Below are 21,810 nucleotides of genomic sequence, written 5' to 3' on the forward strand. Positions count from 1 at the left end.
CATGATGAAGAAACATGTTGTGTGGATCATCCGATGAAGCGATGTGTTAAAACGAGCTTGGGTAATCAATATGGGAAAAAGGCAATTGATGACAAATTTGCAGCATACAAAAATCATTTCAATTTCTCATACATTTTAGTTTTAAATATATAATTCCATAATTAAAAATGGAATTCAAGACCTCTCTATCTTCATAGTTGAATTTTATTAACTTGGATTTGGTCTTGATTCTAGACAATTTATCAAATCATGGAGTTTATATGAAACTTATAATATTTTGAGGAATAGTCATTACTGCAAATTCTCATTCTCATCTCTGATGCATTTCTTTTGTTTCAATTCCCTTGAGCACTAAGCATTCTATTTTTACATTTTACTGCTTGCTTTAGTTTAAATAAAATAAATAATGATTTTGGGTTATAGGATTTTGGTTAGTGGGATTTCTTCATGTTTTTAATGATAATTAAAATAAGGAGTCAGCTAGTTTGGGGAAATTGATACCTTTCAGGTAAGATCAAAAGCAATTATCCAATGGTAAGATTCATGTGCCCATTTTCATTAATTTCCATTTCATCATTCTAGTTTCATTTTTTTTTTAAAATTATGCTGATATAAGACTCTGTTTTGCAGCTCTCCATTTAAAGCTTTCAATCCTCTGCCAGATCATATTTTCGAAAGTCCATACTCTTCTCCTAGCTTTATTTCAAGAAGCAGCGATAATCCTCATTGAAACAGCCACACCAGGAAGTTTTTGAACCTTTAGTTTGTTTCTTTAAGCATTCATTTTATTAGAAAATGATCAATATGATGCTTTGAAACAAGAAGATTAATATCATACAGAAAGTTTTCATTATGGCTGAATTTTAAAATCACTGATATCTAAAAAGCCTAAAGCATTCACAACTCTGCAAGGTATGTTTTTCTAAATCTCAACATAAGAAGGAATGATTACATGCTTATTTTGTTTTTCTTCATATTGTTGGAGACATTGATATAAACACTCTTGTTTGAGTTTATCTTGCGAGACTTAGATTTTCTTTTCCATTTTTAGAGATTTCTTTGTTTTTATTTTTGTTCGCTGATTTCTTTTCTCGTTTTAGCATAAAAATTCTTTTCCTTTGGATTTCAATTTTGATTTTGGTGAATTTGTCATTATTTATATGGAAGGCCTATTTGTTACTTAACAATGGTCAGAATACGTGGAGGAAAATTGTTAATAGTCATCTATTAGCTTTTTTTAAAATCTCTTAGTAAAGTTTGATTTTCTTATTATAGAGGTAAACATACTTAAGGAAGAGATTACCAATCAAGAGAAGTTGGCAAAGTATCATAAAATCTGAAAATTTCTTTTTCATCAAATTGTAATCAGTTTGAGATTTCAAAATTTTATTAAGATCTTTCAAAGTTTTATTATCAGTCAAGAAAAGTTATTTTTAACCAAGTAAAGACACGTTACAGCAAAGCACCTTTAACTCTGAAATTGTCATTCTTAACTCTAAAGGAGTCAATGATTCTCCCTGTCCCAAAGAGTCTTATTTTCTAGAGTATAGTCCAGAAATATATTTAAACTTAAAAGATAAGGGGTCTCACCATGAGCCTGCTTACCATGATCATAGGGGAAAAATAGGCTGACATTACCAATACTGCTAAACAAACCAGGGTAATGGCTTATGATTGCAAACAATTATAAGACAAGGGGTCTCATCACGAGCCAGCTTGTTCAGTCCAATTTTAACCAGTGAATGGCATTGTCAACTATCTGGCTACCATACTAGGACAATGGCTTTTAAGATTTAATAAAAAATTAAAAAAAAAAAAAAAAGTAATACATATATAAATGGATTTATCTCTAGGTCAATAATTCTTCTAAAGATGGGATTCTGAATCATTGATGATTGAAAAAGTAACCCTGCCGAGACTATAGATGTTTGCTGGCAGCAGTGGCTCTACTTGTGACAAATGAGTATATTCTAAAAGCTAAGCTGTAAAGTGACCCCTGCTTTATCTCTACAACTAATTAAGGACTGATGTAGAGTTTTGAAATATTTTAATGTATGAGGAATTTTAAGAAAATTATAATTAGATGATTCTTGCTTTTATTCAGACTAATGAACTTAGTCAAGCATTTCAAGCATAATTTTCTCTGCTTTAATTATTTTTACTTTAATTTTAGAAAAATCTCATTCATAACAAAAAGAGATAACTGGTTCTTCTCACGTGTGTCGCCAATTGTTGTGGTAAAAACACAACACCCCCCATTATTAATGCGTCCACTTCGAATAATGGGGACCCTTTCTATAAAAATTTTGGCTAAGCACCTTTTTGGATTTTTATTTTAGTTAATTGCCCTACGCTTTCGTTAATTTTTAGTTTTCTTGGGATCCTTGTTTTGATTGCTTTGTTAGAATCGATTTTTTATAAGCTTCACATTGACGCTTGTTTGGTCTCATTTGGTCAACTGGTTTGAAAATGGCACTCCTTTGAAGTCTCATCATTTATCTAGCCTGGGTTAAAAATGTATAAAATGTACAATATTGCATTTTGTAAATAAATTAGTCCAATAAGACATTCATTTTAAATATTAATCTATAGTGAGTTCTTTTTACTGACATTTTTTCGTTTTTAGTTATGCAGCCAAATAATTAAGCATCGGGACTTAAGAAATTCACTCCAATTTCCAAATCAAATCTTAATCTCGAAAACCCAAATATTCAAGTGGATGTAGTTTTATTTTTAGCTGTAGTTTAAAAACTTAAATTCATAAAAATAAAACCAAAATAAAAATTGATTTTTAATGTTAAATATTAAATTAATTAAATTAATTATTATTTAATATAATTAATTAAATTAAATTAATATTTAATATATAAAAATTATATCGCATCGTGAATTTTCAATCGCATCGGAGCTTTTTTATTAAACAAATTTTAAGAACCCCGATGGCCCGATGCGATATCGCATCGGGACTTTTGCATTGACACATTTCTAAAAACCTCATTACCCATCCCGATGCGAAGTGCCGATAAGCCTTCTCGACGCCGATATGCCGATTGCGAAAAAGGAAAAATGCATTAACTTGTTTTGCGTTAATATAGTTTACAAAATTCACTCATACGTATGAGCAAATATGGGCATAAGACATTAATTCAAGTTTTAATAAAAAACTTGGTATTTATTTCAAAGTTTTTATCATACGTGAGTGAAAACAAATGTAAAGTAGGGTAGTTGTATGGGAATGGTAGGATTAATTAAATTAATATTTAATATTAAAATTAATATTTTATAATAATACATTTTATATTTATTAATTAATTAATATATAAAATTTAATTAAATTAATTAATCTAAAATTTAATTATTATTTAGATTAATTAGTTTATAAATAATTAATTATATTAATTAATTAGATTAATTTGTTAATTATATTAGTCAATAGTTAGTTAGATACTAATTAATAAATAGTTTAGTTTATAAATAACAATTAAATTAGAATTAATTAGAGACTAATTTAGGATTAGTTTTTAATTACATTTTTTTTAGCCCAGCAACAGAATTTTGAGATTCATGCCAAATTTGACTCATCAACTTTGGAAGCCCATAGAATGAGTTTTACTTGGCCAAATGAGGCCCAGGACGGCTCATTGGAAAGAGAAAATCAAGGGGAATATTTCTGAGGAGATTTCATTGACAGATTTGGTCATTTATTGGGTCAAAAATCAGGCAGAAGATCAGGCTCCGAATTTTGAAAAACAAAATCAATTTTCTGAGTTATTTTCTTCAATATCATTTATCCAAAGCCTCTTCTAATTGCAGATCCATTGGCCAATGATATTCTTTGCCAATCAAATCATTCCAAGCATCAATACAGAGCTTATATTTTATTTTCAATTATTTATTTAAAATAGAATTTGATCGGGTTTGATTTAATTGCCAGAAATGATATTTTGATTGCATTTTAATTTATTTTGATTTCTTTTGCAGGAAAACAATGGAAAAGATATGGAGAAAAGGATCTCAAGCAATGAGAATGCTCCAGCAATTGAAGATCAGAATTAGGAGCAAGTAAAATTATATTTGGCAGATTTCTCTTCAACAAACTCTCCTCTCCAAAATTCCTTCACAAATATTATAAATAACAGATTGCAGAATGTAAAAGAGGCTGCTCTCCTCTGCAATTTTAGACTTCTGAAAGCACTATTGTTATAGGAATTTAGAGTTGTAGGAGAGAGGAGAGAAATCTCAGATCTGGGAATTATTGAGGATTTTCCTTTTGTAGTTTGAATTATACATGAAGGGCAAAGTTTGCACTATTGTGGCCTTAGCTTTGACAGTAGAAGTTCAAGCAATGTAAAGGGCTGTTGGAGACCAAGGACAGAGAAATGGATGCAATAAATTGGTATTTCTAATACTACTATTTCAAATATCAGTTTTATTTTTATGGTAACAAGAATGTGTCATTTTGTTCATGTTTTGCACTATTGTTAAAATGAGTAATTTGTCTCAATCTTGTTATTATGTATCTCTGTTTTTATGGATTAATTTCTCATTTTTGAGTAACTACTTACTCATAAATCTGTCTTATAAAACTGATTTATTGAATAGTAATGTGTTGTGAACTATTTCCACATATTACTGTTTAATTATTAGATTTATTGATTTAATAATTAATATCATTTTTGTGAACTATTTCCTGAATGTTATTGATTTATTATTTCAGTTAAAAGGTCTCAATAGGATTTGTTTTGATATCCACAATATCAGTTAATTGAATTACTTCATTAACATGATATTCATTATAAGCAAAGCATGTTTAAATCCCAATATTTTAATTATCTTGCTCTTAGTTGGGTTAGATCTATATCTACCTAATTAAGATAGGATTAAGATTAGTTTCTTTTGTTTGCATCATAGAATAAGTTTGCATTCTTTTAAGTCCTCTCCTCAAAGAGGCAAAACTTTAGTTGTGGCTTGGCTGAACCCAAATCAGCTTAAGGGTCATTCTCTTGCCTGATCAGCAAGAAGAAGTGATCTGATGTCCCTGTCTATTAGTAATTAAAGATACATTATAAACCAATAGCAATAGGGAGAAGGTAACTGGACCTAGATGAACAGTCGGAGCCACCACACCAAACGGAAAAGGAGCTGCTTTTAAGGTCCGGACCGGGTGGTTAACCCCCAATGTTGTTGCAACGATTTTCGAGGCATCAACAGAACCATAGCCTCGGTCACCAAAGGTGGCATCGCCAAAAGTATAGGTGTTATGGTGACATTCAAGGTCCATCACAAATATTGATTATAATGACGGATAGTGACCGTCATCATTTCATATGAACAGCAATGATTTATTGTGATGAATCTTTAATGGTCGTCACTATTGGTGCATATATATTGTGACGTTCGTTGACCGTAAACAAAAGCCGCATTGCTAGAAGTATAGGCATTGTGGCGACATTAAAGTTTCGTCATGAATAATGACTATAATGATGGACAATGACCATCACCATTTCATATCAACAACAACAATTTATGGTTACGTACCTTTGAGGGGTGTCACTATTGATGCGTATATATGATGGCATTCGTTGACCATCACCATTTCATATTTTTGGTGAGGGTTGGAAAATGTCACCAAAACTCATTGGTGATGGTTGAAAGAGCCTCCGTTACCAAAAATTGATCATCGCCATTTCATATGGATGTCAAGGCACGATGGAATCAAACCACCAACCTCCTGCTTGTAAATCAGGTGCTCTTCCATTGAGCTAGCACTCTTTAAAGAATTATACTTAAAAATTAGAACTTGAAACTTCAAAAATTGTAAATTCTACAACTTTGAATAAATTAAATTCTCGGCAATATTTTACTAAACAAGAAAAGCAACATCGAAGCTGCAGGTCCCTACCTAATGGTTATTGAAGTTATGAAAAGTGGGTGGAGGGAAAAATAGTTTTGTATAAGAGAATCAATATGTTCAGTTGATACTCAATTAGAAGTGAAACTCTGAAGACATTTATAACATATAAATGACCTATAACTAGCAAATGCACTAGATATTGCAAAGGAAATTTCATAAGTGGATCGAAGAAGAGGAGTCAGGGACTTGGAACCCTTGTACATCTTGGCATGCCTTAGCACTTGGCACACCTTAGCTTGTTTGACATGTCTCTGTACTATCTGGCACATGTTAGGATGCCCTAGCATTCCCTAACACACCTTAGCAGTCATGACCTCACAACTAGCATTACACTTTTCCATGACTTGGGAACCTTACATTCACTACAACACCTTGGCACTCCCTAGTTGTTATGCCCTCTGTTATCTTCCATAATGTCCCAGGCTGATGAGGAGATCGATGGAGGTAACCACATACCAAGCTTTTACTTTGGTAGCTAGCCCTACCAAACTAGAGAGGGCTTTCTCTATGAAATCATAGCCAAGAGATAATTGGAATGTAAAGTATTTTAGGTTATATATCTAGGCTCAGACAGGTTTATGGAAAATTTAGGGACTTGGAACTCTGTCTACCAGTGTCTTGTCTGGCAGGGACTTTGTCAAGGAGGCAGGGACTTGGAACTCTATCTAGGATAAAGCACCTAATATGCATGACGGAAGCTCCCTAGAATAGAGTACCTCCTACCTAGAAGAGTGTCCCCTACTCAGAATATAGAACCCTTCTCTACTATGCACTTTTCTTAAAGATAAATCTGTCCATAAAATAGTACTAAGAAAAACACCTAAATTAAGAAAAGTGAGCATCTAAGTCAAACTATAAAAGTATACTAAATATGGCTCTATATAAGTTTGGGAAACACGAGACAAGCATGCTTGCATACAAAAACCATAATATGCCTAAAATCGATGTGATTCTTTCATAATTTTTATACCCTCACAACAAAACTGGAATCTATAACATGTACCCCAAGGCTATATGCATCGGCTGAAGGTGTAGATTGAAAGGATCTGCTGAGATGAATTACTATTGAAGGAGAAACACCTTCAAAACAACAGATGAAGTCTATTGTGAATTCAACCCATTTGCACACAGACCAAGGCTTCTATTGGGTACACTCTCTACTGAATGGAAACTGCAATGTCTTGTAGTGCTACTAAAGAAAAACACCTTTAGTGCAACACGAATAAAATTCTAACAGATATTGTCACTGTGGCCTCAGTTGTAGATGATCTCATCAATATAGGTAATAACTTCAATAATTGAAAAACTAAAACGTGAGATGCATAGATCATTTGAAATGACATATTTGGGCATACTTTATTATTATTTTGGAGTGTTATTATAGAAAATGCAAGGTAGCATGTTGTGTCTTTATGTCATAGGCCAAGGATGCGAAGAAATACATAAAATATTAAATAGCATGGTATAAGTCAATTGCATTTTCTTTTGAAATGCGAATGGAATTCTCCTTGTTCGAGTTCTAATCTAGTGGGTATAACTTTAAATAAGAAATTGATAATTGTGGGGTTGTAATTGTCTCACAATTCATGAAAAGTCCAAAATTTGTTCACTAGAAAGAAGCAGAGCGAGTCGTCAGGTTTATGGAAGGGAACACCTTATTTGCAGGAAGATAACTTGAAATTAGTCGGGCATATTATTTCTCATCTTCTTGTACGTGTGTGCTTTGAAAAGATAAACACATCCAAAGACTCAATAACAGCTCTAATAAAGTTTATAGATGTGAAGACCTTCTGAGAAAACCCATTGCTTAATGAAAATTGAGTGAGAAATATGTCGAATGATTCAATCTTTCACTCAGTCATAAAAAGGAAGTTGGGGTATCCAACATATTCCCAACAAACCGACTCCAACCATAATGTGAAAGGCAAGTTAACTGTGAAACATCTTTCCCACTTTGTAGTATTGTTGCCTCTTGAATTCCAAAAGGTATCCAGCTACTTAGATCCACAAAACTCATGCCAAGTAAACTCTGCATGATACAATTGTGACATGCAAGCTCGACACATGCTCTAGTTTCCCTCTAAAAGAGGGTAAGTCAAAATATTATGAAAATATTAACTGTAATTTGATCGTACACTATTGAGGTATTGAATGGAATAAACAATATACTATCAGTGCACTAATGATGAACTCAAAATAAACGAATTTCTTATTGTTACAATAGCACCATTCTTGGGATTCTCGGATAAAGCACCTAACCTGCATGGAAAAAGCTTCCTAGAATAGAGTACCTCTTACCTAGAAGTGTGTCCCCTGCTCAAAATATAGTATCCTTCTCTACTATGCACTTTTCTTAAAGATAAATCTGTGCATAAAATAGAACTAAGAAAAACACCTAAATTAAGAAAAGTGATCATGTAAGTCAAACTATAAAAGCATACTAAATATGGCTCTATCTATGTTTGGGAAACACTAAACAAGCATGCTTGCATACAACAACCACAAGATTCCTAAAATTGATGCAATTCTTTTATCACTGCTACACCCTCATAGGAAAGCTATAATCTACAACATGTATCCCAAGGTTGCATGCATCTATTGAAGGTGCAGACCGAAAGGATCTACTGAGATGAAGTATTGTTGAAGAAGAAACACCTTCAAAACAATAAATAGAGTCTAATGTGCATTCAACCCATTTGCGCACAGGACAAGGTTGCTACTAGGTACACTTCTCCCCTAAATGGGAATATTGTTGCTCTACTGAAGGAGAAACACTTTCACAGCAATGCGGATAAAAGTGTAACATATATTGTCACTATGGTATCAGTTGTAGAAGGTCTCATCAATATAGGTAATGTTATCACTCAGAATTTTCTTTAGAATTTATCAGAGGAAGGAAGAAATCGAGGTAATAACAAACCAATATTTTAAGTATAGGCTCTAGTCAACCTATGACTCAAAGAGGGCTCTCTCTATATAATTTAGCTATCTTTTTTATTGGATTTTAGGCTAGTTATTAGTGTTCCTTGGGGTTTTTGTTTTGATTTGAAGGTTGGGTGGTGGAATTCTTAGGGCAGGTGGATAGAGCTAGGTCTTAAAGCCATTGGGATATGGATTCAACAAATGGATAGCAGAACTGGATCAATTCATTAAATGGAATGTTCACAGGGCAGGCTACCAGAGAAAAATGCAAATCTTTAGGCACAATGGGGGAAATAACTCCAACCAGGGTAAAAGGGCACTCAAGAATCCTTAGACCGGATCAGAATGGAGAACAAAGGATAATGATGAATAAAGGGAAATTAAGAATCCTTTGCTACAGATCACAAGAAGTCACCTAAACTAAGGAGAAATCAAGAATTCCTTAACTTAGATTTGTGAAGAAAACATATAATAATGCATAACAGTCAAGACAAAGTGCATTTAAACAATTTCTGAAATATCATTCCATGTTATAACATTTAAATTTTAGAGATACATAAATATTATGAAAAAACTTGAAGGAAAACAACATTGAACATGAGAGAATACTTATTTGTATTTTTCTTTACACATGAATCCTGTAAAATATCTGCTCTTTATTCCTTGATCCAATAAGACAATCCAGTCATTCATACAATATAATTTCTCATTCGAGAGAAATATCTATAGAAATGTTTTGGAATCCACACTACATACTTCGAATTGTGAAGTATTTATACAAAAAACGTATTACAAAATATCTCAAAACAACTTGACATTTATTCTAGGAAATACAAATATCTTCTAGCAAGAAGATAGAGATAGCTAATGAACTATTTCTTGTTGTCCCTTTAATTATGGTTGTGTTGGCCTTTATGGTTGAGTTGTATCCCTTTATGCTCGCTGATAGTTGTGGCATTTTCACGCTGGAGTCTTCTTTACTTGGATCTTTCATCTAATACTCTTTGACCCTGCTACTCTTTGACCCTATTGTGTTGTTTTTACTTGTTTCATCCTGTTGCCTTCATATTTACTGTGGGGTAACTTTTAGCTGTTAATTTATCATAGTAAATCTATTATTGTCTCCCACCATTCTACACTTGGTAATTTCACATTTACCATTCTCCTGTAGATCTCATCAACTTCAGTATACTTTGCAAAATTGGGCTTGGTGAGGAACAAATGTTTTACCTCATGCTCAAGGAAAAACAAGTTCTCAAATGTGTCGTATAATACTTTGCCCATTGGCAAGGCTTTAATGGATGAGGAACTGGCTTGATCCTTAGCCAATTTTCTAAGTCTATCCCCATAGTCTGACTGTGTCATGAGTTTGTCATTGATGACCATAGGACTAGGCAGACCTTTCTCCCTCAAAATATGAAATTTAGCCATGAACCTATCAATGGCTACCTGCATATTGTGGCACTTTTCTTCCAAATTAAGCATAAGGTTCCTTTTGGAAAGAACCTTCCTTATTTCTAAAATGGTGGTAGTTTTGTCTTCAATTTTCAGCTCCTGTAGCTCATATCTATTTTTGCTATTGAGGAAATGGATGAGTCTATTTGCATCCTCAGGCTTATTTCCAAATTCCTCCTTCACTTTCTAGATAGCTTCAGTAGCTATCTTTACTAGCTCTGTTTTCTCAAAAATAACTTGGATCGATGGCCAAATATCATTGACAGAGTTAATGATATTGGCCCATGGCATTTCTTTGGTTTTTCCAAGTGGCTTCTCAAGTGTTAAACCCTTTTCTAGGATTTTGATCCTCTCACCCATTCTCTGGGCCCTTTGTGTTTCTTCCTTCTACTTTAGTTGGGCAAGTTTGCAGTCATTTTATAGACTTTCCACCTTTTCCTTCAATATTTTCATCTCTGTAGATTGGATAGACATATCTTCCATGGATTTCACAAGTTCTATTGCTTTGTCCCCTGGTGCTCCTGCTGCTGTAGTAGATTCCATTGTTGTTGGGAAGGTTGTTGCAAGCGAAACTGTAGATGCCAGTGATGCTGCCAAGGTAGAAGGAACTGTTGTGGATACTGTGGGGATGACAATATTGGAATCTGTGGCCAAGTCACTTTGCTTCGATTGAATTAAAGTGGCTAACTCCTTCTCTGTCTCCTTGAGTTGATCATTCAGCTTCAGGACTAAGTCCATGAGTTCTTCATGTCTTTGCTAGGCTTCTAGAACCTCTATTATTTGTGGATGAACTAGTTGGGGTATCTTTAGCTATTTTTTCAATGCAACTATGTCATCGTTCTTCTTTTTAATAAGTTGTTCTACAGCTTTTATATCCTTGGGATCGTGTCCCAATTCAATTACTAAGTCCTCTAACGACTTGATCCTGGTGTCTTTGGCCTATGAGGAGGCCTTCTCTAACTAGAATTGAGCTGAGATATTGTTCAAAGAGTTCTGTAGTTGGTGGGTGGCTATGGCCTTTCCGGTCAAAGTGAAGTATATCATCTCCCCTATTTGCTTATGTAGCTCAATCTGGTCTATGGGATGGATATCCCTTGCTAGCACTTCAAAATCTATTTTCTTGAAATCTGAGGTTGTTCTTAGCTATTGAATTTTAGGCTTCACAAAGGCCATCTCTAGCCTCCACTCCTTAATGTCAAAGGCTGACATTAACCTTTGTTGATTGGTAGGGGTGAGTTTCAGGTATTGAGCATAAGTTTAGGCTTTGAGCTGCTCATTTTTAGCCTTGATTTTTATATATCTTTCCTTGATGTCTTGGTCTTTATCTGCAGGCATTCTGAAGGAAGATACTTCCACACTGAGTTTCCTTTCCAATACCTGTGTTTGTGAAGTGAAAGTCTTTTGTATGCCTCCAAATGGAGTGGTAGGCCTGCTTCTTTCTACTTCTGTATCGGTGATCTCAGCTGAGCCTTCAGTATATTCCTGCTCAGAGGTTGGATTTAGCCTTTGCCTATTATTTGATTCCTACTGTAAATTAGAGGCGGTCATCCCTCAGGTGGAAGCTCCTTCTCTGTTTCTTTTTTGGGCCTTCTCCTTGTTTTGAGGAGTCTGCATGACTGGAGGAGTGCTCATGGTAGTTTCTGTTTTTTCTGGTACCTGCAGAAAAGAGCTGTCATCAAGCTACTTTTCTAAATCAACAAGAGCATTCTCAATATCTACTCTGGTGCTATCCTAGTCTGCTAGGGTACCTTTCACCCATTCTGTTTGATTTTCATAAGCTTCTATCTCAGGTATGGGATGGTGAATTAAAGGTCCTAGCTTTACCTTTTGTCTTTTCTTTGTGATGAATTCCAAAGGATCGTATCTCTAGAAAAACGTCTTTGGAGCTTCATCCTTTGTAATATTAATTCTACCTCTTGGTCAGCCTCTCTATAGTTGCATATGAAGGGGCCTAGTTGGTCTTTTATTTTGAAATTGGCCTTCTTCTTGACATTGACAAAGTTTATTTCATTTGCATTTATAATTTTCCTATAGTATTCTAATGCAAACAACCTCATTGGGAGGTACCTTGGTAGCTTGTATGGTGCCAACATGCAACCATAAATCTTGATTTCTGTATGGTTCTGGTAAAGGTCCAATCACCAACTTTGGTCTGTTTAGATAATTGGAGGACTCTTTTTATTTCTGGACTGATCCTTGGAGGAGGGCTTCCAGTCAACACTGTCATGAATGGGTGTACAAATAAATCAATAAAATCACAGTAAGAGTATGGAGACTAGTATTGGTGGATTAATGGGGTCCAAAGAATGACTAACCTGGGCTAGCCCTTAGTGTCCAGCTTTTGAACGGTGAATGGGAACTTCTCTTATTGATAATATAGGAACATATGGTATATAACTGAGGAGTGCTTGAAAACCCTTTCATTTCCCATTCTTGTGAACGACTAATGCATTCTTCTAGCTATGAATGTGGCAAAGTCATAAATAGTTGCAGGAGGTTGTCTTGGGGTGTAGATGGACATGAAAGCTAGGATGATTTCATCAATGTACTCACTAGTGGAGTAACAAAAACACAAGATATCATGGATACAATATTTCGGCCCCAAGGAGAAAATATAGTTGCTACATATGGAGGGGGGCCTTTGGGGATGTACTTCTCTTCTATGATGAAGGTTTGGATCAATTGGGCCAATCTTGCAGAGTTTAATTTGGGATATAAGTCTAACAGGTCTCCAATTGAGAGGGGAGTTAGGGTTTGGCCCTAGTTGGAGCTGCAACATCTCATTGATGGACTCAGGAGTGATGGTGAAGAGGACTTTCTGGTCATGAGACATGATGGTTCTGTGACTGGGGATGTAACAAGCATAGCACATATGTACAATTTCAGGAAAAATGTGGACTTGGGGGAAATGGTATTTGCACAAACTTGACTTCCAAAGTCCAATTTCATCAGCATGGTTCAGGAACTTGTCCCTACTTTGGCAATGTATTTTTAGCAGAAGCTCTATAACAGTGGTATCTTTTATCTGGAAATCTCTATCAGCTAAGGGAAGGTGGTCCAAGTCCAAATGGGGCATGGAGATGGGTCTCACATCCATAGAAATAGGGGCCACCATTCTCAGTTCTTGTGGATTTAAGTAATGGGGGAGGGTAATTTGTAGTATTTAGGGCAACATTGTTTCACCAAGGTGTGCAATTTTTAATTATTTTTTATCTTAATTAAAAAAATCAACAGCTGGTTACTTTCAAAATTAACAGGGTATTTAGTGAATTTTTGTTTAAATACCTGGAACTAGGGTGAATTGGTTCTAAGTAGGGTGGCTAGCGACTGCAAGTGGTTGAATGGGCTTTGTATAGGCTGCAAGTCCGACTGGGTTGTTTGCAGTGTCTATGGAGTGAAATTGTACGTGGGTTGATGACTTCGATGTTTGCAGGTGTCGTGCATGCGTACAGAGGCTTGCAGATGAAATGTCAGTGAAAACAAACAATTTGGGGCGTTTTTGCTTTTATATGTAAAACGTTAGTTTTGGCAGGTATTGAGTGAATAGTGGTTGATTTGTCACATAGCGGGAGGGCGATAAATGGTTTATATCGCATTGCTTTTGAGCGTTGGGTGGTATTCGGGAGGGGCCGCTCGATTCCATTCATCGGATGACACGTAGCACCGAGGGCTGGGGAAGAAACCACTTTATCGAGTGGGTAAAGGGCAGACATCGGGTTGACCCGTTATGGACGAGGGTCGTTGGATGAATAGGGGGATGATCGCACGGTGATCGGGTGGGCAAACTGCATGGAGGATAGTGGGGGGCCTGGCGGGCACTTAATTACGGTGGTATGAGATTAATTTAGAGTTTAATCTCATCGGGGTGCTTTAATGCAGGATTAAGGGCTAAGGTAGGGTTATTTATTTTTTCAAGATATGGGTAGTAATATAGTTTATAATTAAACTAAGGGGTAGGGCTAATTTATACATGGAAATTAAATATATACGGAAATTGGGTTTTTCGGGGATTTTGTATATATTAATAAAAGTTAGTAATTAATATGAAAAATGGGTGGAAAAGGGGAAAACACTACGTACAATGCTTTTTTGTGAATTACTTGTTTCCACATATTTACATTAATACTTAGGGTAAAGCATTTTTGTGGGTTTATGATATGAAAGTGCTTTATATGGGGGGAAAATGCTTTTCCTAGGCAAAAAGTGTTTTACCCTTAGGAAAAGGAGTTTTATTAGGAAAATGGATGAACTGATGGGGGGGGTGAATTTTATGAGGGAAATCTAGTATTTGATATCCATAAGTCATTGAGCCGAGGGTCCGGTCCCTCCAAAAGTCAGAGAAATGCTCTGAGCCTCTTTGACTTAAAGGTTTTAAATACTTAGAACTTCATTATGGGAAATTAGTTAAGTACAGGGGTGAAATGAATGGGGGAAGTTAATTAATTGACTTTGAAATCCATTTACATGCTTGATTGTCCATTCATATTTGGAGCATATGATGAAAAATGATAAATATGCTTTTTGTCTAATCAATCATCATACTTTTGCAACCTTTCTTCTACTTACCCATCTACTCATTCTACCATTTTTTCTTCACTTTATTAGGGTGCATTTAAGCTAGAAAACCTTTACCAATATTTTCTTTTCTTTACATAGCAAACTATCTAAATCAAACCTTATTTCATCCAAGGGATCAGTTTACACAGTTCAACTCCTTTTATTTACTCTACCTATCTAATTATCTGCCAAGATTACACTATTTGGTCAGATTTTATTCTCTATCTATAGACATGAAATTGAAAACATGAAATAGCCAAGTTTAAACATTTTGACTATTCATGGATTGTGGCATAAGTAACAAGCTGCACACAATCATTCATTAAGCATAAAAAGTAAATAGTAGTGGCATTTTGACTTGCACACTTTCATGGTCTTTTTGTTTTCTTGGGGTTCATATTTTTCATTTTTTTGTGACCTATTTTCATTCTTTTTGTCCTTTGATTATTTTTTTAGGACATACCCTCTTTACATTTTTTAATTTTTTAATATGGAAAACATTTGCAGAAAGCAAAGGTATGTACAATATTACAAGGCTTAACCTTAGTCAATCCAAATTATGACTCCTATTGGTATAGGAACCTAACAGGTAACAACTTCAATAACTGAAAAACCAAAAGGTGAGCTACATAAATCATTTCAAATGATATATTTGGGCATATTTTATTATTTTTTAAGAGTGTTAGTATAGAAAATGCAAGGCAACTTGTTGCATCTTTACGTCACAGACCAAGGATGTGAATAAAGAAAAGATTAATATCATGGTACAAGTTTATTGCAGGTTATTTTGAAACAAGAATGGAGTTCTCCTTGTGCAGATTCTAATCTAGTGGGTTTATATTTAAATAAGAAATTTATAGTTATGGGGTTGGAATTGTCTCACGATTCATGGAAAGTCCCAAAGTTGTTCACTAGAAAGAAGTAGAGCGAGTCATCAGGTTTATGAATGGGAACACCCTATTCGCAAGGAGATAACTTCAAATTGGTCAGGCATAATATTTCTTGTCTTCTTGTACTTGCATGCTTTGAAAAGCTAACCACCTCCAAAGACTCAAGAACAACTCTAATAAAGTTTATAGGTGTGAAGAACTTCTAAGAAAACCCATTACTTAATGAAAATTGAACGAGGAATATGTCGAAGGATTCAATCTTTCACTCAATCATAAAAAGGAAGTTGGGCTATCCAGCATCTTGCCAACAAACCAACTCCAACCATAATGTGAAATCTAGGTTAACTATGAAACATCTTTCCCGCTTTGTAGTATTGTTGCCTCTAGAATTCCAATAGGTATCTTGCTGCTTAGATCCACAAAATTTGTCCCATGTAAACTCAGCATGGTACAATTGTGACGTGAAAGCTTAACACACACTCTAGTTTCCCTCTAAAAGAGGGTAAGTCAAAATATTATGATAGGCTTAACTATAATTTGATCATATATTTTTGAGGTATTGTATGGAATAAACAATATACTACCAATGCACTAATTAAGAACTCAAAATAAACAAATTTCTTGTTGCTACAATAGCACCACTCTTGGGACTCTCCAAGGAGCCACTAACTTATACACATTTGGAATCTTTACTTGGTCCGCAGAAAGATTATGCAATGGTAGTGATCACTCTTTTCCCTCCCATGTAAGGTCTATATAGAGTCAACAATAAATTGATTTGAAAGTGAGGTATATGCATGACAAATAGGAGTCTGACTCTTCAACTCTAATTTAGTGGAAAGGAAATATTCAACAGTGAATGCCTGATCTTCTATAGTGTAAATTTCTAGAGAAATGACTAGCCTAAATCTGTCCATTGTCCACATATCCCAAAAAACCATGTACGTCTGGATTCTAGTTGTGTTTGAGAGAGGGGAGATCACATAAATAATCCATTATCAAAAGAAAAATTTTAAGCACAACATTCTATGGAGATTTTCTTTTAAATTTTATTACATACCTTATAAAGTTTGAAAGGACATAACTGAAGCTTCCCTCTCCTTCCACACTTCATTAAATATGCCCCTTTTCCAATGCAGATGTGGCCTACAGAATCACAATCAGCAAACATAAAATGAAAAGTAAGTTTAATGAATTAAAGTAGATTTGTTATACCTCAAGCAAATGGAATCTAATAAATTGGATTCATTCTCTACAAAACATGATATAGCAAGATCTAATCACATTTTGAACTGAAACAAAGGTAAATTGGATTCATGCTCTGTAATAGATGATATAATGAGATCTAATCACATTTTCAACTCAAACAAAGGTAAGTTGAGTAAGCTCAAGCTCCAAAATGATGGCATCCAACTTCTGAGTGGCAGTTACTGTATATATCTAGCTAGAGGCTATAATATAAAGATATTTGTTATATGTGAAGATAAAAAAATAAAAGGAACGTGAAATTTTGACCATAAACTATAAGTTCCTTTCAAGGACTAGATCAAACCATAACATCATTATCAAGATAATCAACTCACCCATGCGAGTATGCTTCTAGTAGTTTCATGATAAAACTCAAACTCAGTAAACTCCAAACAACATAGATTAACCAACAATATAACTAAATGTGGGGAAACATCCATTGGGATTCCCTAGAGAGTTTTTCTTTAAAGGAATAAACATAGGATATCCTAAAGATAAATTTTGAGATGCTTACACTGTACACCCAGTAAAATCAACTCTATAGAGACAAACCATAAAAGAAGGAAAAATGCAGATGCTTTTACCTATGTTCCCTTGTGAGTGTGCTCCTCATGTGAGATTTTACCATGGAGATCACATTTTCCTTTGCACCTTCAACTTTTTGAACTTCATTTTCATGAGGTTTACTAAATGAACTTCCATTGTTTAGTTGATGATGTAAACTGTTACTTCTTTCAGATAATCTTATACCTAATATCTCATTAGAAATGCTAGGTATTGGCAGCCTATTATTTCCAACATCCCTACATGAGATCTCCTCTGTTATCCTTTCTGGATTTTCCAAATAGTTTGTAGTTGTAGGAATGTGTCTATCTTGACTATATCTAGTTCTTGATCATACATGGGTAGTTAAGATGCTTCCGCTCACAACAATTGACCTTGCATTTCCCATCAATTCTTATAAATCATTCTTTTATGACCAAAAGATGATCCCTACCATTTTCTTCCATCTTTATGAAAATTAGTTGGACCTATATTGTCTTCTCTTAATGTTAGAGTATGTTCCATCATTGCCCACGCCTGATCAACATCAGATTTAAATGTATAATTTTCCATCTCTAAAACAAGGGCTAAAATACTTCTCTGAGCTAATTCAAGAAAGAGAAGTGACTTTCTATTGGGTGTGGGTTGTACAATTTCATCAGTGCCCCAAATCTGTCAAGGGAAGAGCTAGGTGAAAACTGCTAAAAGCCTCTTCCTGGTGCAGACCAACTGTCATGTAAAGCCTATACACGCTCCTGAAGTATGTGCTGACCTAAGAGATCTTTTGTCCATACAATGGATAATTGGGATGTAGACCCAGATACTTCAGTTTGCCTAAGTGAATCCCTTGCTACATCTAGCAATCTAGGAGATGGATTTGGAGTGCTTCGTCGCAAAATCCTTCTGTGAATTGTTCTTACATGAGTTGGCCTTGTCTCTGTGAGAGGAGCAGAAGAAGAAGAAGGTGGTGATAAATTGAGCTCTAATTTTATTCTTTCTACAACCATCCCAACAGGAGAATCTTCCCCAAATCCTCTGATTCTTAAGCTTCATCCACATTGTCACAATCAAGCACAAAATCCCCAACATCTTCATCATGTGCATTGGATTGTCCAGGCATATATGTTTGATAGCCTTGAAAATACCAAACTCCTTTAGGGATAGTCGTTCCAAGGCCAACACAATATCTATGATATGTTGAATCATAGAAATCACACAATAATAAAATATCACCATCACCAGCCTCATTACAATCTAAGCAAACTATATTTACATAGGGATCAAGAAATCCCATCACTTCTTCTTCTAAAGGTTGATATACATGCCAAACAAAACCAAATAATATAAGAAAATCATCCTTCAAATGCAGAACCAATTGCTTAAACTTCAACCCTACATATGAAAATAAATAATCATGCTTTGCAGGAAAGATGGTAAGATAAAGGCAACAAAATATCTTTAAGAAATCCAACATGGTGTTGCGACTGGAAACTGATATCACCAACAAACACAAGGATTGATAGAATAAAAGGATGAAATAAAATGAATGAGACCCAGGGGAAATCAGATGTATATGCTTTTAAACATGAACCTATAAATTCAAAGAACCCTGATAAATAAAGATTACTGTTGCAAATAGAACATAAACTACTCCAAATAGTTATTGGGAAAATAACTAAATTCTAGCATTCAAACAAGGGCATAAACATGTTGTCAAATGGCAAAGTTGAAAGCAGTTAAAAACATCAGGGGCATGTTGCAAATCCAATTCCTATCATTGAAATCAAGAAAACTACCATTGGAATCTCAGGCTTGGATCCACTTCTCTATTGAATCTATTCATCTACTTGTCTACTCAATCTGTTATAACTGCACCAAATGGTGCCACATGATAAATAAATTGTAACTTCAACATATATTTTCAAACAAAGGCTATCTACTGGACATTGGAATGAGTGATGTAGGAGCATCCCTAGTCCATTAGTGTTCTTGCATCACCAAAAATGTGTTTAAATTCCAGCATCTTGTTCATGTTTAATCATCAATTTCTCCTTGTGAGACTTACATGAGCCCACATGATATCACTCTTAGTTTCATCGACTCCCACTTTAAACATGACATTTCTAAAAATAGTTGGAAGGAAAGGAAAGATACAGTGTACTTAGTTTATTCACCCATTACACTGGAACCACAATAAAAACAAGAGGAGTTGAGATGACGGATTGTTGCTACTCGAGAAATAAGATAAAAACAAAGAGATACTGAATTAACAGAAATATAGCAGGGTGCGATGGCATGGCATCACATATCTTGTTGTTTCCAAAAACATCTTGCTGAATGATGAAACATAAATCAACTCCAACAATAATTAAGACATTCATTGCAAAGGAGGAGATCACTGAGAAATAAATTTTAACATAGACCAGAAATCACTAGGCTAAAGTGGAAGAATTCATTGAGGAAAACAAATTAAGAGAAGCAACAGACTCTCTAGAAGAAGGAACCAAATTCCACAAATAAAATTGAGCACAATAATTGGGAAAGAAGATCCTTGGAGTATTTGAGGCATATCACTGGGAAATTGAGGAAGATCACTCCACTAAAAATGAAGGAGATTGTTAAGGAATAATCACTGAGCAACAAGAAGGGTAAATTCCTGGAAAGAAAACTAGCATGGAATCTGTGCCTAAACAAGAAACCGTGCAACCCATTGTTGTGTGAGAAATAAAGTATTTATTTTTATTCATCCTTTCTTAATCTCGTGCATGAGGATAAATTTTTTCTGCAGAGTGAATGTAATTGAGTAGCATCACTCTTATTTCACTGATTTACTTGAATGTTATAATACAAGTTCAATGATAAAATCCTCATGTGGAATTGTTTGGCTTCTGTTTAGTGACATACATTGATTGTGATTGACACCATCCATTGAGATGGGTAGTAAATTTTATTTCTTATCTAACTACAATAGATTAGTATGGATTTGTGTAGGTTTTGTGTTTTCCAGCTCCCATCAATTAGTATTAAAGAAGGAATAACCTGCAGTGAGGCAAATCCAACAAAGGAGGGAGAAAAAAATTTAGGCATTTCTTGTCTGTCAAGAAAAACCTAGCAGCACTAGGGTTTGTAGGGTTTCTCTGATTTTGGGAATGGGAGGGTTTAAGTTTATTGTATGTCTGCTTCTTCTGATTGATTTGTGTTCCTCCATATTTGTTGAATAGCATCCCCTTGTTTTAACTTATAACAATGCTCCCCTGCTCACTAGTATTCCTACTATGGGTGTTCATCTGATTTGGTATGGGAGATTCAGCCCTTCTCAGCATTCCATTGTGGTAGATTTTGTTTAGTCCTTGGAAGCCAGCAAGACCCTAGAGCCCTCTTTGTACAGCTAGTGTAAAACCACTTAGAGATACCATGGTCAGTCCAACAAGGCCATCGCCATGGCAAATACAAGGCTAGGAAAGCAGAAGTTGGATGTTGGTTATTCCCTCAGCATATCTCTAAAGCGGAGCCAAATTATAGCTCTAGTGCAAGGGGAAATTTCTTCCAAAGCTCTACTCGAGAATGAAAATGTTGTGTATTTGGTACTCACGTCTAATGATGTTACTATAGAGGGATTTTGTATTCTTCACAACTGCAATTTGTTGAGATTTTCAGTTTTATTAAAATAGGCAAAAAACTCAGTAGGTGACAACAATCTGATTGAGTTGCTATATTAGCTCTATTTTGTTGGGAGTGAGTGAATGCATCCTATATTTGATGTAGGAGGATTTATGAGGTAGTTAGATCCTCTTAGCTATAAAACAGGTGTCCATATGGATTGGGTGGTGAGCGTGAGAGTTTGTGAGGAACTGAATTATCTTGTAATCTCCTGTTTGATAATAAAATTTCGCCGATGCCTATGTTTGGTGAACGTAGCCTAGAATGGTTGGGTGAACCACGTAAAACTCCTGTGTCCCTTTTGTGATGTGTTTTATCTCCTGTTGCTTGTCTATTTTAACTAGCTATGCACTGATTGCTCCAACAAGTGGTATCAGAGCATGTTGGAGGCGTGTCGCTGAGTGAACCTGTGTGGCGGTGGTTTAATGCTGGACATCAAATTCGCTTGTTCCATCTACGTGGACACACCACAGAAATTATTGAGTGTTTAAAAGTGTTTCATATGGATTAAACATTGGTTGAGTGTTTAAAATTGCTGCGTGGATTAAACATACCTGCGGTGGATTAAAAAAAATACCTGCATATGCTAGCGTAAAGAACTTTGCTGAATGGACCTGCGTG

This window comes from Pinus tabuliformis, chromosome 9 (assembly GCF_031772625.1).
Source record: "Pinus tabuliformis cultivar Carrire ecotype Pingquan chromosome 9, CPIR1, whole genome shotgun sequence".
Lineage (NCBI taxonomy): Eukaryota > Viridiplantae > Streptophyta > Pinopsida > Pinales > Pinaceae > Pinus > Pinus tabuliformis.